Raw genomic sequence first — 14968 nt, 5'->3', positions numbered from 1 at the left:
CCAGTGAGGCCGGGGGAGAAGCCTCCTCCCCATCTCTCTTCCTGTCCTTACTTGCTCCTTGCCAAGGAAGGAGGGGACACTCACTGGACTAATGAGAGCTTGGCATTTATGGGGGCATTTTTCTGGCCCCTTGTTTTCTTTTTACTTGATTTTGCTGCTGCTGCTGCTGCTGCTGTTTTTACCAAGGTAGGGAAATTGAAGAGGCAACACAGACCTCCTTCCCCCTGCTCCATGCTGTCCACCTCGCAGGTCAGTTGGAAGGGCGGTGTTCCTCTGCTCTTTCTCGCTCCTGAGCAGAAGGCCCATGGGGGTGGGTCCTGCCTTCTGCATACAAGACCAAAGGCTTTTATCTCCCTGGTGCTTCTGAATCTGCTGGCAGCTCTGGGAAGAGGTTTGTGATCCTCCACTTTTAGGCAAGTAAACTCAAGGTCTATTTTCACTCCAATCCTCCCCACCAGGGAGATGCAAGGTGTAAGTATAAGAAATAGAAGATAATAGGATGTCCTCACTTTGACCTCAGACTGGGCCATTTTCTCCTGACCAGCTTTCCCAGAGAGCTCTGTATTTTGGGAACCACTGGGCCAGCACTCCTGAGCTGATGTATTAATCCCCACTGGCTCCTTGGGTCTGCTCTCTGCCAGTTAGAGCCCAATGGGAGGAGTGATCAGGGGATGGGACCCCTACCCTTCAACACAGGTGAATGAGTTAAGAGTCCAAAGTAAACATTATATAGTACTATACACCCCAAATTCCAAAATATTAAATATAATCAATCATATAGAAACAGTACCAGTTCAAGATACTTTTTTCTACCTCTTTGTCTTACCAAATAATTGGAACTATATCATTTGACATTCATATACTTCAAGGGCAGTAAAAAAAAAAAATGACAGGAGGATTGTGAGCTGTATTTCCTGTCATTTCTGGGTTTCAGTGTTAATGTTTGGTGAATACCCAGTTAGAATGTGACATTTGTCTTAAGTAGTAGCAATGAGTCCCCTTGGACTACTGTTGGGGTGGTGCGTCAGGCCTCCATCCCTGAGCTGGGCCCGTTCATGACCCCACCATTTCCCCGCTGCTGGAATCTCTCCTCCATCCATGATGCTTGCCCCCTGCAGTCCTGAGTCCTAAAGGGAACACTGGCTGAAGAAAGGAATAAAAAACATAAGAGTTTGCCTTGTTCACGCACACCAAGCAAATGCTTTGCGATATTAAATGACTTTTTCAAACTCATGTCTTCCTTCATGGATTTCCTCCAACTAACAATTTATGGTACTAAACCTGGAAGAAAAATGCTATAACTTTAAGAATTTATGTCCTAAGCTTTATGGGATAAAAATAGGCAGAGCAGCAATTGAAATTTATGTTTGTTCGGAAGGTAGCAAGAATGGGGTCAGACAGAAATACCCTCAGGAGTCCTGAAGCCAGTTCTCCCCATTACCTTACAGATGCTTTTACTGCTTTTCTTTTCCTTAAATATGGAATGTATTTGCAAAGTCACTGCACACTCTTTTTGTAGAGAAATAAAGAAAGCAACAAAGATACCCACTGGGACAGAAAAAAACATGCAATACACTATCAGCTGGAGAAGTTCATCCAGCCCTTACTGGAGAAGGGGCACCTTGGGCTCCAAAAAAATTAGAATTAAGACAGAGGAGGGAAAAGGAAGGCCCAATAGAAGGGCCAGGATGAGAAAAAGAGGGAGGAAACAAGGTGTAAGGTAATGAAGGAAGACAGGGAGAGGGAGGAATAGGATGAGGGAGAGAGTATGTGTTTAGTGAGATAAACTTAAAATCATAGAAAGTATAAAGTATCTGACCAGAAGAGAGCATGGTGAGTATGTGCTTCTGTTAAGGACCAATGCTATGGCAGTATATGACTAATCTATTTTTTGTCATTCCACTACTAAGAAACCTTCAGTGGCTCCACATGGCCTCTGACTCTAGGGACAAACACTAAAGGGGGAGACACTCAAAGGATGGGCCCCCAGTTTGCTGATAGCCTAGGAGAGCCTGAGAGCCTAAAACCGACCCCCACACAAGTCCTCTACTCTCTTCTATGACAAGTGATGCACAGCTCCTAAGGTCTGTTTCATAAGTGCAATTAATACTCATTAACTTCTAAGAGAGTTATTAAGGGTACCTTTAATTATTATGGTAACATCACATTATTTTTAATTAAACAACTAATACTCAAATACATTTGTATTCATTTTCTACTGCTGCACGACAAATTACTACTACCAACTTAGTGGCTTAAAATAACATCATTTATTATCTCACAGTTCCTGTAGGTCAGATGTCTGGGCATGGCGGGGCTGCATTCTCCTGGTGTCTGAGTGCTGATGAGAAGTACTATGCCCCAGTAAGAAATTATGTACATTTCAGTGTTCTGGGGTATCAGAAGGCTGAAGCCAAGGTGTGGGCCAGGCTGCTTATCTCATCTAGAGCTCACATTCCTCTTCCAAGCTCACATTTGAGGCAGAGTTCAGTTGCTTGCAGTTATAAGGCTGTGGTCCCTGTTTCCTTGCTGGCTGGGAGCTATTCTCAGATCTTAAAGGCTTCCTGCATTCATTGACAGGTGGCCCCCTCCAGTGATGAGAATTTCTAGAATGGAATATCCCTCTTACTTTGAGTCTCTGACTTCCTCCATCTCTGACCTCTAGATCAGATTTTAAGGGCTCATGTGGTTGAGTAAGGCCCACCCAGGGAAAAAAATCTCCTTTTCTTAAAGTCACCTGTGCCACACAACCTAATCATGAGAATAAAATCCATCAAATTCATAGTCCCAGGGGCTATGCAAGATTTGTACACTAGAAGGCAGGGATCCTGGGGCCACCTTTGAATTCTGCCAAAGACATTTTTATTGTAAAGTTAATGAGTGCGATGCACACTGTCTGGGGAAATGGACACGCTTGAAGCTCTGACTCGGGGAGGTGGGGGGGCATAGGCAATACACATAACCTAAACTTTTGTACCCCCATAATATGCTGAAATTAAAAATAAATAAATAAACAAAAGACATTACAGAAAGGACTAAAGTTCTACTTGACCACTAGCCACAACTACCAGAGATATCTACTTTATCAGTTGGGCACATATCCTTCTAAATTTTACTATGGATTTATGTACATATATCCATGTATGTAAAATATGAGGTGCGTTTTTTTAAGAAAATTAATATATCATTCTGCAGTTATTTTATAGTTTTATAGCTCGCTACTTTTACTCAACAGTATACCTGGAGGACATTTTTGTGTCAGCACAAAGAGTTCAACCTCATTTCACATATGCATTGTATCACTATACCATAATTTATATAATCATGTATCGATGGACATTTTTCAATTGTTTGCCATTTTTGACTACTATGAACAATGGTTCAGTGAGCATCTTTGGAGGTACCTTCTGGTGTCTGAGTATGAATAGGAAGTAGAATGTCTGAGTCATAAATTATGCACATTTTAAATTGTAGTAGATTCTGTACAATTGAGTGATGGTATTTTTAAATAGAAAATCTTGTATAAAAGGTTAAATTTCTCTTTTTTATTAAGGCAACTCAAGTATGCAGCTTTTCAATTTTTATCATCAAATTCCTCTTCCACTAGAAAGTGTGAAACCATGAAGTGGGTGAGTCCTAGGGCTTGCTGCCTGCCTAAATTGCCCAAGATTCTACATGTGTCACCAAGGAGCTTAAAGCATAACCAAATGCCTGGGCTGTGTCACCACATGTAACTTGTGAGTTACATTGAACGATGTGTGAACTAAGTACAGGCAGACTTCCAGGAGCACATAAAATCTGGGAGGCTACTTTCCCTCTGGGTTTCAGGCAGAGGTGGTGGGCCAGGCACACTCATTGCATATGGTTTCTCTCAGCTGGGAGTGTCTCTGGGTACCAAATGCCAAGTTTTGTAGGACACAACTCAGCCAATGGTTCTCTCAACCAGCAGGTGCTCAGCGGTAGGGCTGGCAGCAGGTTAACCATGTCTTCACCATGACTTACCCTGTCATCTGCCAAAATTCAACTCAAAATTGTTATACAGCAAATCACATAAAATTTGCTTTGCTATAATAAATAAGCCCATTTCCCCTTAAAATAGGACAATGAGGTAAGCTTGTTAAATGTCATTTATATAATAGATGGCTTAGGAGTTGTTCATCATATCTACCCAGAAATCAGAAGAAATGGGCTTATTCTACAGAAAGAGAGATGTAGGTAAAATATATAGAAGATTTTTCCAAAGAGGAATGATCAGACCATAGAGCCACTTACAGCAGGAAAAAAAATTTTTTTCCCCAGAGGCCTTAAGAATCCAACAAACACCCTTTACTGTATGAGGCAAAGCTGAGGGAGGGTAAGTAGCCTCTGATAGCATGACCCAATAATCAGACCACATGTGATTTCATAGTCAGCCAAAGCTGCACAATATGTAATTTGAACTCTGCAAAACCTTCCAATTAAATGCAGTCACAAATACCAGCACTCTCTCTCCACAGAGACTTACTTGAAATGCAAAGAAATTCATACCTTGAATTCTTTTGGATGGATCAGGCCTCCTCCCCGAATGGCACCAAGTCTTTGTGTATTAATATGTATCAAAGCTCAAATGACCTTGAAGTTCACTTAGTACAGGTGTAATTGTCTACAGAGGGAAATATAGGTAGTCACTGTGAATTTTATGCTCTACTAACAGTGTTGAGTCTAAACTATTTTAATTTTTAATATTTATAATCTGTCATGTTAATACTTTCATGAAGAGAAAATAGTGAAGCCAAAAGTGTCTAACCTTCAAAACTGATTAGAGACTATATTACAATATTCAAAGACTGCTAAACATCTGCTCACTCTAGAGATTAGCTGACCCAGTTATAAAATGAAGAAATGCAATATATTACTAATAAAAATAAAATAAGAAAAATAAATAACTTGCAGGTGCTGTCAAAAAAATTCCTCATTGACGTTTGACAGAATTTCAAAATTTTTAAGTTCTTCACCTTTCCTACAGAAACTTCAGTAGAAGGAGAAAATAAATGTTGAATTATGAGTCAGTAAACCATAAATTTACTCTTCTTGGGTGAAATACTTCTCAGGGGCTCAATTTTCTTTTTTGAATTGTAATACTAGGGAGTTTACCACATACTTCCAGCTTTAATAGTCAAGGGACAAAAATTAAGTTTTTTAACAATTGCAAAAAATGTTCTATTACCAATATGTACAGAATTTCCTTGTGACATGCATTTACCTTTCTGTTGTAGGAGAAGTTGCATGTTAATGGTAATTACATGTAAGGAGCAGAAATGTAAAGATATTGGCATTTTCCTACCAGTCTACTCACTATTTTGGATTTAATCAAGCAAATCCTTTTAAAAAAAAAAAAAAATCTAAACATTCCCAGATTCGCCTCATGCACTCTTTCATTTCCCTTTTAAATGCCTCTGATAAAGATGGTGGAATAACGCAGTTGCCTTTTCAATGTTTTAGATATTGCCCATTTCAACAAACACCTTCTAATTTCCACTATGTTTTGGGATACTGTGCTCTGCAAGATTGATGGCAATGATTTGCAATGGTAGCGACTGCCAATATTTGACCCTGGTAGAAATTAGATGGATGACAGTGAAACATAATGCTGCCCAACATTTGTAACGTGTTTTGTAGTGTCTAAGCTGTATTCTGGCTAAGTGTGGTCTGAACAAGGCTTGTCACCAAGACCTAAGAATGGGCATTAACAGAGTATTCACTCTGCTTTGGGGCACACTTCACTTGAAAGAATTGGCAAGAAAAAAGGAAAAGTGTAGGAAAGGAGCAGAGGTAGGTAAATTAGCAGCGACAACTCCTATTGTTTGAAGCAGGACAACCTGCTGAGACTTCAATTTTGTTATGGGACCATAGACTCTGGGGAGTGCAGTGCTCATTGCACACAACACTTTTGCAAGCCCACTGCACAATTTCCTGTGCTGAGTTCTTGGATATGTCCAGCCAAAATTCTTACAGTGTATACCTTCATTGTTTTCTTGCATTCATACTATTCAACATTTTTCTTGATCTTTCAGTTTGGGGAGTCGGACTGGATTCAGGTAATATGACCTAGATCGTGCTTTTATTCTCTTCCTTAAAGATGTGGTAGGGAAGTTTTACATAATCTACGCTCCTTCTTAACTTTGTGGCCAATAATCGGGCTGGGTTCTGCTCTAGGCAGTATGCCTGAATAGTTAGCTGTTCCTAAACCTAAGTGTATCACAGTTGTTTGGGGAACTATTCTAAAACAGATTCCCTAGCCTCACTCCACACCAGCTCTAACTCAGAAAACATCAAGTCTGCCAGGGAATCCGTGTGTTTGTTGTTTCTAAACAGTGTCCCAGGTGCTTATGATGCAGCTACTCCACAGGCCAGAGATAGCAGGATCCGTTAAGACTTGCCCAAGATGCAGAGGATTGTTCCCAGCCCTGGTGCTTAATGCTGTGTGATCTTGGCTTAGTTTTACTCTCTCTGGGCTCCATTTTTCACATCTGTAAAATCATAAAAAAGAATGACCTGTCCTTTATGATCCTTGCAAATCTAACTTTCTGTAAAACTAAAAAGCCAATAATCAAGATGCTAAGGAAATCAATTGGTGCCTTTAAAAAAAGCAATGCATTAAGTTGTTTAATAAGCACATTTTCAGTGGCATAAGGAACTAACGAAAAAGAAATTGTTAGCAGAGTGGGTGAAGATTGATTCATCTGCATTTTTATTTTTAAAAAACTCAGTTGAACTCTGCATTTGTATGTGTGTATGTGCATAAAATACAAAACAAACTCAGTGAGTTTATGGAATTTGCATCACAACTTTGGCCGTATATTAATCTTGTTGGAATATATAATTTTTCCATTTTCATAAAGGTATACAGTCATACATTGCTTAATGATCAGGACACATTTGGAAAGATTCTTCAGTAGGCTGTTTTGTCATGTGCACATCATAGAGGGTACTTAGAGAAACCTAGATGGTAAAACTTACCTATAATCTAGGCTATATGGTATAGGCTATTGCTCCTGGGCTACAAATCTATACAACATGTTACTGTACTGAATACTGTAGGCAATAGTAACATAATTATAAGTATTGTGTATCTAAACATATCTAAACATAGAAAATGTACAGTAAAAATACAGTATTTTCATCTTATGGGACCACCCTAGCATATGCGGTCTATTCTTAACCTAACATCATTATGCAACACACCACTATATGTGCTATATCATATAAATCAAGATGTTTTTGGCTATTAGCACTAAACAGTGATGAAAGATGAGAAATAGTAAACATAATTTAGTAGGTCAATGGCTTAACATTGGATATTAAAAAGAAAGTCCTGCATAAAGAGTTAAGTAAACTTATATTTCAAGTTAAATGAACAGAATCTGTAGCCAGCAGGCAGGGTCAGGTGGTATTGCTATGCCTTACTTAGGAGTTTACGAATAATAAGCTTAGAGGGCATCTGTAGTGAGGTGGCTACATGCTGGCGGTGGGGGAAATCCCAGACCTTATTTGGAAAATAAAACAGAAAGAGCAGGAAAGTACTTTACGTGGGAAAAGCAAAGCAGGAGAGAGAAATCTTATCAAAAATGAGCAAGCAGCAAACCACAATTTGAACCATGGACCAAAAGGGTTATTTGGAACCATCCCCCTAGCAGCATCCTTATACACGGTCCAGCAGAAACTTCAAGACTGAGTGTGGATGCCTAATGAGATCAAGCTGTCAGACTTGGCCATGGCCCTTCCACTTGGTATTGGAAAATAACACAATAGTCTCAGATAAGCGACACAGAAAGGAAGGTGAAACTGAACAGAAACAAATGAAAACTCTTTCAGTGAGGTCAACTGCTCCAGCTGCAGGATTACAGAAGGGGAGTGACGTGGCTTAACAGCAGGGAATGGAAATCAGCTCAGATCGATTTGGTCTGGGGAGATGAAAACTTCACAGCCATGTGGCCTCATGCTGCCTCTTAACCAGGGAACTGTGTAAACCAAAGTATGTGGAGAGTCTGCATTACCATTTATAATAATGGCTAAAATTTACCAGGCTCCTATTACGTGCAAGATACTTGGCATCGTCCCATTTCATTTTCTGGGCTTGGGACTGCCATTTGCCCCATCTATAGATAAAGAAGCCTAGGTTGAGCAGGGCTGAGTTTCTTGCTCAAGGTCACACTGCTGGTAAGTGGTAGGACAGGGTTAAAGCACAGGCCACTCAGCCACAGAGCCCTTCATGCTCTCTTGCCTTCACTAGGCAGGGGTGGCATATTTGAGAGGAATCCAGCTTCGAGTGTAGTTGGATTAAATGGCCCCAACCACCCTGCCCGTCCTATACCTCTAAGTCCTTCTCTGCCACCAAATTGACGTGTGGACTTTGACGAGTCCTCCCTGGCCCCATTTCCATTGTCTATAGAATTAGAAATCAAAGAAGTCTTAAACATTTGTTAGCTGCTGAATTCTTCAAATGAAATCTTGCTAAAGCCCAGGATGTGCATCTGATGAAATCAGGGCTGCTCTGATTCAAAGAGAGGTGGGAGACCACCCTGCCCAATTTATCACCTGCCCCAGTTCCCTCCTGTGGATGCCCTGAGGCCCCGTTCTCTAGCTCCAGATTCTACCAAACACATCTGAAACCCACTAGGCTGGATTGTTTCCAGGATCTCTTCCAACTTCATGATTCATCACTCCATGGTCTAGATGTTATCACAGTCTCACAAATTTAGCAAATTAAAGTTGGCTCTTGAGCATTCAGAGTAAGTTCTATGGGTGTAAGTCGAAATGATCACTCCCTCCTTTCTTTTGACAACCTGGGAAGAAGGCTAGTGGCCCAATTGTTAGGAGAGACACTTGGCAAGAAGATTGTTTTGCATACTAGAAATGTGATTAACTTAGAAGAGCAGCCAGTTATCCAGTAATTTGTGACAAAGAGGCATTAACATTAATGAAACATATGGCCAAAAGATAACATTCATTTCTTTGAGACAATGCATAGATCAAGGGTCAGCAAATTATAGCCCTATACCTTTTTTCCTATAGTAATAGCTTTATTGAGATATAATTCACATGCTACACAACTCACCTATTAAAGAGTATTCAATTCAATTTTTTAGTATATTCAAAGAGTCATGCAACCATCACCACAATAAATTTTAGAACATTTTCATCACCCTTACCTTCTAGCAGTCACCCCCCACCCAATCAACCCTAGGAGAGGGCTAATCTACTTTCTGTCTGTGTAGATTTGCCTATTCTGGACATTTCATTTCAATGTAATTATACAGTATAAGGTCTTTTGTGACTGGCTTCTGTCACTTAGCATAACATTTTCAAGTTTCATCTATGTTGTGGCATGCAGCAATACTTCATTCCTTTTCATGGATGAATATAGCATACATGTTGTATGAATACACCATGTTTCATGTTGATGGACATCAGGGTACGTCTATCTTTTGGAGATGGAGTGTCAATGACCCCATGCTGCTCCTCCACCACCAATTGCTGTCACCACTGCCTTGAGAGACCAGATTGGGGGAAGGAAAGTCGCCACAGGCAAGCAGGCTCTGTGCTTTCTGCCCAGAGGGGGTTTATGGCAAAGAGGTTAAGATCTTTGGCTTCCTAGCTGTTGTTTTCAAAAAGCCTAAACTCATATATAAGTGTAAGCAATGTACTCTAGGGGGAAGAAGCAAGCTTCTCTGGGAGAAGCACCAGGGAGAGGAAGGTAATCCTCCCTGTGTCTAAGGACATGAGGGCAAAGTTAGTGGGCCTGGGAGTAGTGGGCCCCTCCCTGGCAGTGCCGTGGAGCTCTCATGTGACAGCACTCAGTGGCGGAGGGCCCTGGGTCAGTGGACAATTCCAGAGGAGAGATCCCCAGTAGAGACTGAAATTTAATTTCTCCCCTGACTGCAGGCCTGGAGGCTCAGAGCTAATATCATGTTGGTCTGAACATGCTGAGTTTTTAGACCGAGATTCATACTCAGAAGAGACAGAAATGACTACAGGAGAGTGGTTAAATAAATAGGGGTGTGATTTCAGACTCAGAAGAGCAGCGCCCAAGCCCTCCCTATTGGAGGTGAGCAAGAGCAGAAGGAAAGCAGTAAGTAATTCAGACAAATCCAGGATGGCAGCCACTCTCTGACACCGAGGATGAGGTTTGGGCAAACACCAGTGATGGCAGCTCCAGTAACTAATCAGAGTTTAAAGACAAGAACTGAGCATGTCTTTCACTTTAATTTTCTTTGTAATTTGTACTTTATCCTGAGTTGTACTGTAGGCTTTTCTTGTTGTTGTTGTGGTTTAACCAAAAAAACTATAAAAGCTATATATATATATATATATATATATATGTACATGTATATATATCTCCTGCTGACCATTCGCAATTCCTTTGCACTATCACAGTGATGGATTTCTGTAATCATAGCTATTTTACTCCTGCCAAAACTTATTTCACAGTCAGTTTGCTGGCACCAAAAACCAAAAGTGGGTGGATAAATGTGAATTTGGAAGTAAATTTCAGTAATGTCTTAAGACATGCTTTTAACAGAAAATTCGCCACCCACAGGAGGCAAAGTCATTGCTTTTGTCCTTTCCACTAAAGGAGAGTTTATTTCTTTATTTATATTTTTCTTTAACCACATCATCTTAGGTCTTCTCACCTCTACAGCTGTGTCACTGTGACTTCCCCTCAGCCACAGTCTTCAGCCACAAAGGAACTGCTTAGCATCTCTCACTGACACACCAATGTCTGCGTCTTCGTACAGAATGTTCCATTTGTTCCATCTGTCCGCACAGTCCTTCCCTTCTTGGTTCACCCAGGACACTCTATAGGTACTTTCATCTCTATCCAAAATTTTCCGACAAAAGCCAAATTCTCATCTTTTTAAAAAGTCCATTGAACTGAAGACTCAAATATAGCCCCCATTTTATGACAATTCTGAAAACAAATCAGTTCTAAAAATGTAACTTGGAGACTACGAGATTTTAGGGCAGAAGAGTGTTCTGTCTTGTTAATTGTATTTCCAGTGCCTGGAACAGCATCTGCTGCACAGCGGATAGTCAATGTTTGTTGAATGAATGTGTAAAATTAAATAATTCAAACTTAAAGCTGTTGGAACTTTAAATTATTTTGACCCTTGAGAGGAATATAACTATGTGGCCTGAGTCATGCAGCATGCAGCTGTAACTTCTAATTTTTCCTATAAATTAATAGAAATTACTGAATGATACCAGAAATAAGACTGTTTGAGATCATTACTTATGGAATGTTAAAGCAATCTTTCTCAAAATATAGCAAGCTGTAACCAATCAAATCATTGTAACCTACACACTGGCCTTGTATGGAAAATGCTGAACCCTGTTCAACTTCTCTGTTTCTGCCTATATACGTGAAACCTTAACTTCCCCTCTTGGGAACACTGACCTCTTTCCTTTGGAGTCTGTGTTTCCCAGATGGCCATCTGTAAATCTTTTGTTCAAATAAACTCAATATTTAATCATATTTTCTGACTCTCATTATTTAAAGTTGACACATAAATGAAAACCTGTGCTTTACTCTATCCCATTGCTTTTCCTCTACTCTGCTCTATCATTTAGGGGTTATGAAAAGGCCATATTTATATTTCCCTTCTTCTAAGCCTTCATCATGAATGTTTTGCTTCACCCAGCTTCCCCCTTCGTACTCCTTTTCTTGAAGAAGTCTCATGAACTTAACCATTTTGCAGACAGACGACAGGTAATACTTGGAATCCGATTGTTATTATAGAAATACAAAGTTCAGTGCTATGACCAGGTATCTGAGAGGACTGGGAAAGCTATTAGAAAAGCATGCCTTCAGCTTTCTCCACCTCATTAGAGTCCCAATGAGACAAGTGTGTTTCTATCTTGTGGCTTTTCTCATAGCTCAAATTACCCTTCACTACTTAAGAGACTCATCACCCAACTAATGCACTTTATTAACATGCAGCAAACCAAGAAAAAGAATATTTTAACTTGTCAGACACTTCAAAGGATAGGAAATAATTTGCAGTCTTTAGAGCTACCCAGAAGCATACACTGCTTTTCATTAGAGAAAGGCAATTTTGGCAGGCATTATGTTGGCTCAACATTCTCTTAAACAAAACCTTGATGCTAATTTCTCCCTGGTTAGCAAATTCATCATGACAATTAGTCTGCTCAGCATTTCACTTTCCAAATAGCAATACAACTTGAGAATTCTCTTGCAGATCATTTCCTGAAAGCAGGTTTGGGGGTATGCAGAGAGGGAACCCTAAAAGGCAAATGGCCTCAATACATGAACTTGGGAAAGTGTCACAGTGGAAGGAAAGCTTAGCATAACTATTTAATAGCTCCATTTTGCTTTTGACCCCTGCGGTAATATCCTGTAGGTTAAAAGCTTCTGCTGAACTCTGCACATAGGTTAGAAGAAAGGTGACAATAATTCCTTTTCCAAAATTAACTCCCAGAGAGATAAGAAAGGTATACACACAGGTAACAATGCTATGTTAAAGATTTTTAGGAACATCCTGAGCTTCATCCTCCAAAGTTAACTGACCAAGAGCAAAGAAGGTTTACAACCTCCTTGAACCCTCACTGACAGCCAAATGTCCGCTGTTCTTGTTGCCTCTTGCAACCCAGCCCTCTCCTTCCCCTTCCCTTAAAATAAAAATGAGCCTAAAGTTCATACTAACTTAAGATGGGTCTTTGGGACGTTAATCTGTCATCTTCTTGGCTTGCTGGCTCGCCAGATAAAAGTTGCTTTCCTTGCCCCAACACCTTGCCTGTCGACTTACTGACTGTCTTGTGGCAATGAGTGATACAAGCTTGAACTCAGTTACAAAGGGATACATGGGCAGGTCTCCAGCTCTCTTTTTGGCAGTTTTTGTTCCCCAATCCTTCATCAATATCAGAAAGTGTGCCCCCAAACTATTCTTTCATGCTCTTCCAACACTTTACCCCGAATTCACTTACCCTTCCCTACCCTAATGAAAGAGCCCAGGAGCGGGTTCAGTGGTCAGCAAGGGAGGCGCCATTCTCATTTCCCATGGTGCTCTGCCCCCACTGCTGAATGACCCTGATTGTCAGCAGTTAAATCCACAAATGGGACAGACCTCCCTGGGATGGTAACTGAGATCACACTGAGTCAGGGCCAGGGCAACAGGGAGCAGTGGAAGCTGGGGTAGAATCCACAAGACCTGTGTTCCCAAGCATAGTTCATCAGTCTCAGGCTCAGAGTTAGTCCACTGGCCAAGAAATCTCAGACAAGGCACCTAACTTCTCTGATTCTGCTCTATTCCTTACTAAAACATGGGTATAATAAAATATAGCCTTGCTCTTTTGTTATGAGAATCAGAATGGAATATGACATTTAGTAACTGGTCAATGTTATTAGCTAAGAACCCTGCTAAATGTAGCTCCTGTAAGTTGATGGGTGCTCAGGGAATGATGCTCACTCTGTCCTATATAGCTCATTTTTTGAATTGAGCTATATTATTCACATACCTTAAAATTCACCATTTTAAAGGGTACAATTCAATGGTTTTTAATATGTTTACAAGGCTGTGCAACCATCACCAATATTTAATTCTGGTACATCCCAAAAGAAGCCTTAGACCCATCAGCAGTAACTCTCAATTCCCTCCATCCTTCAGCCCTAGGCAATTTCAGTCTTTATGGATTTGCCTATTCTGGACGTTTCATATAAATGGAATCATATAACCTATGGCCGTCTGTTTTTTCACTTAGCGTAATGTTTTCAAGGCCCATCCATGCTGTAGCGTATATCAGTAGTTCCTTCCTTTTTATAGCTGAATAATATTCCATCATATGGACATCACACATTTACTTTATTCATTCATCAGTTCATGGACTTTTGGCTATCATGAATAATGTTGCCAAGAATACTCATGTACAAGTTTTGTGTGGACATATATTTCCATTTCCCTCAGGAATATATACCAAAGAGTGGAATAGCTGCGTTACACGGCAATTCTAGGTTTAACTTTTGGAGGAACTACAGACCTGTTTTTCCATGGCAACTGTACCATTTTACATTCCCACCAGCAGCGTATGAGGGCTCCTGTCTCTCCACATCCTCACCATGTTCTTGACTGTTAGGAGATAATTTTTCTTAGGTTGTGGAACATTTCCAAGGGGACTTAGAAATTTCATCTTTTCCTTCCTTCTTCCTCTCCTTCATTTCCATTCTTCCTCTTTCCTTCCATCCCTTCCTTTCTTTCCCCATTCTTCTGTCTTCTCAAATCAAAAGTAAGCACAGTTTAAGCAACTCCAGCTCTCACTGGATTGTGGCTGGAAAAGTATGGAAATTTTTATAGCTTACACAGCAGGGCAATTTTCCTAAAAGTTAATGTGACTGAATGAGCTGCCCAAAAAATTAGCTACTCTGTCATCTCTGCTGCGATTAAAAGAGAGGGCTGCAGTCTTGAAGATCTGTACTACTCTCACTCCCGGCAGAGAATTACCAGGCTTTTTTAAAAGGCCCTCGAAGAGATAAACCTGGGTGGATGGGAAAGGGTTGTGGTCTTCAAGGGGTGAAGGAAAAGGAGCCCAGTCCCTGAATGTGATTCCCCTAAGATGTTGGGGAGCAGGAACGGGAAGGTTACAGGCCTACAGGGGATCTGAGCGTCTGGTATGGGGGAAGCTGCAAGGGCCCCTGGGGAACATCAGTGAGGGTCCCTCCGGCCAACCTGGCATACAGAGATCTAATCTCCACTATGATTAGAGTCACCCACCTGTATAAATTCCAGTAGTGACAATAATAGATTGAAATACGTGGCCTCACCCCTGTTGTCTCAACATTGGACTTATAGAGACTTTGAAAAGTAGAGCTCAGAGCTGGATTCCATTTCTAAAATAAAGAAGTGACCCGGCTCAGTGAGCATTGTGAAGCACTTCTCATGTGTTTACATCTATGTGCATAGCTTGGGGAAAGCAT

The sequence above is a fragment of the Eulemur rufifrons genome, chromosome 28 (genome assembly GCF_041146395.1).
Source record: "Eulemur rufifrons isolate Redbay chromosome 28, OSU_ERuf_1, whole genome shotgun sequence".
Taxonomy (NCBI): domain Eukaryota; kingdom Metazoa; phylum Chordata; class Mammalia; order Primates; family Lemuridae; genus Eulemur; species Eulemur rufifrons.
The sequence above is the reverse complement of the archived record's forward strand: the minus strand, read 5'-3'. Positions refer to the sequence as shown.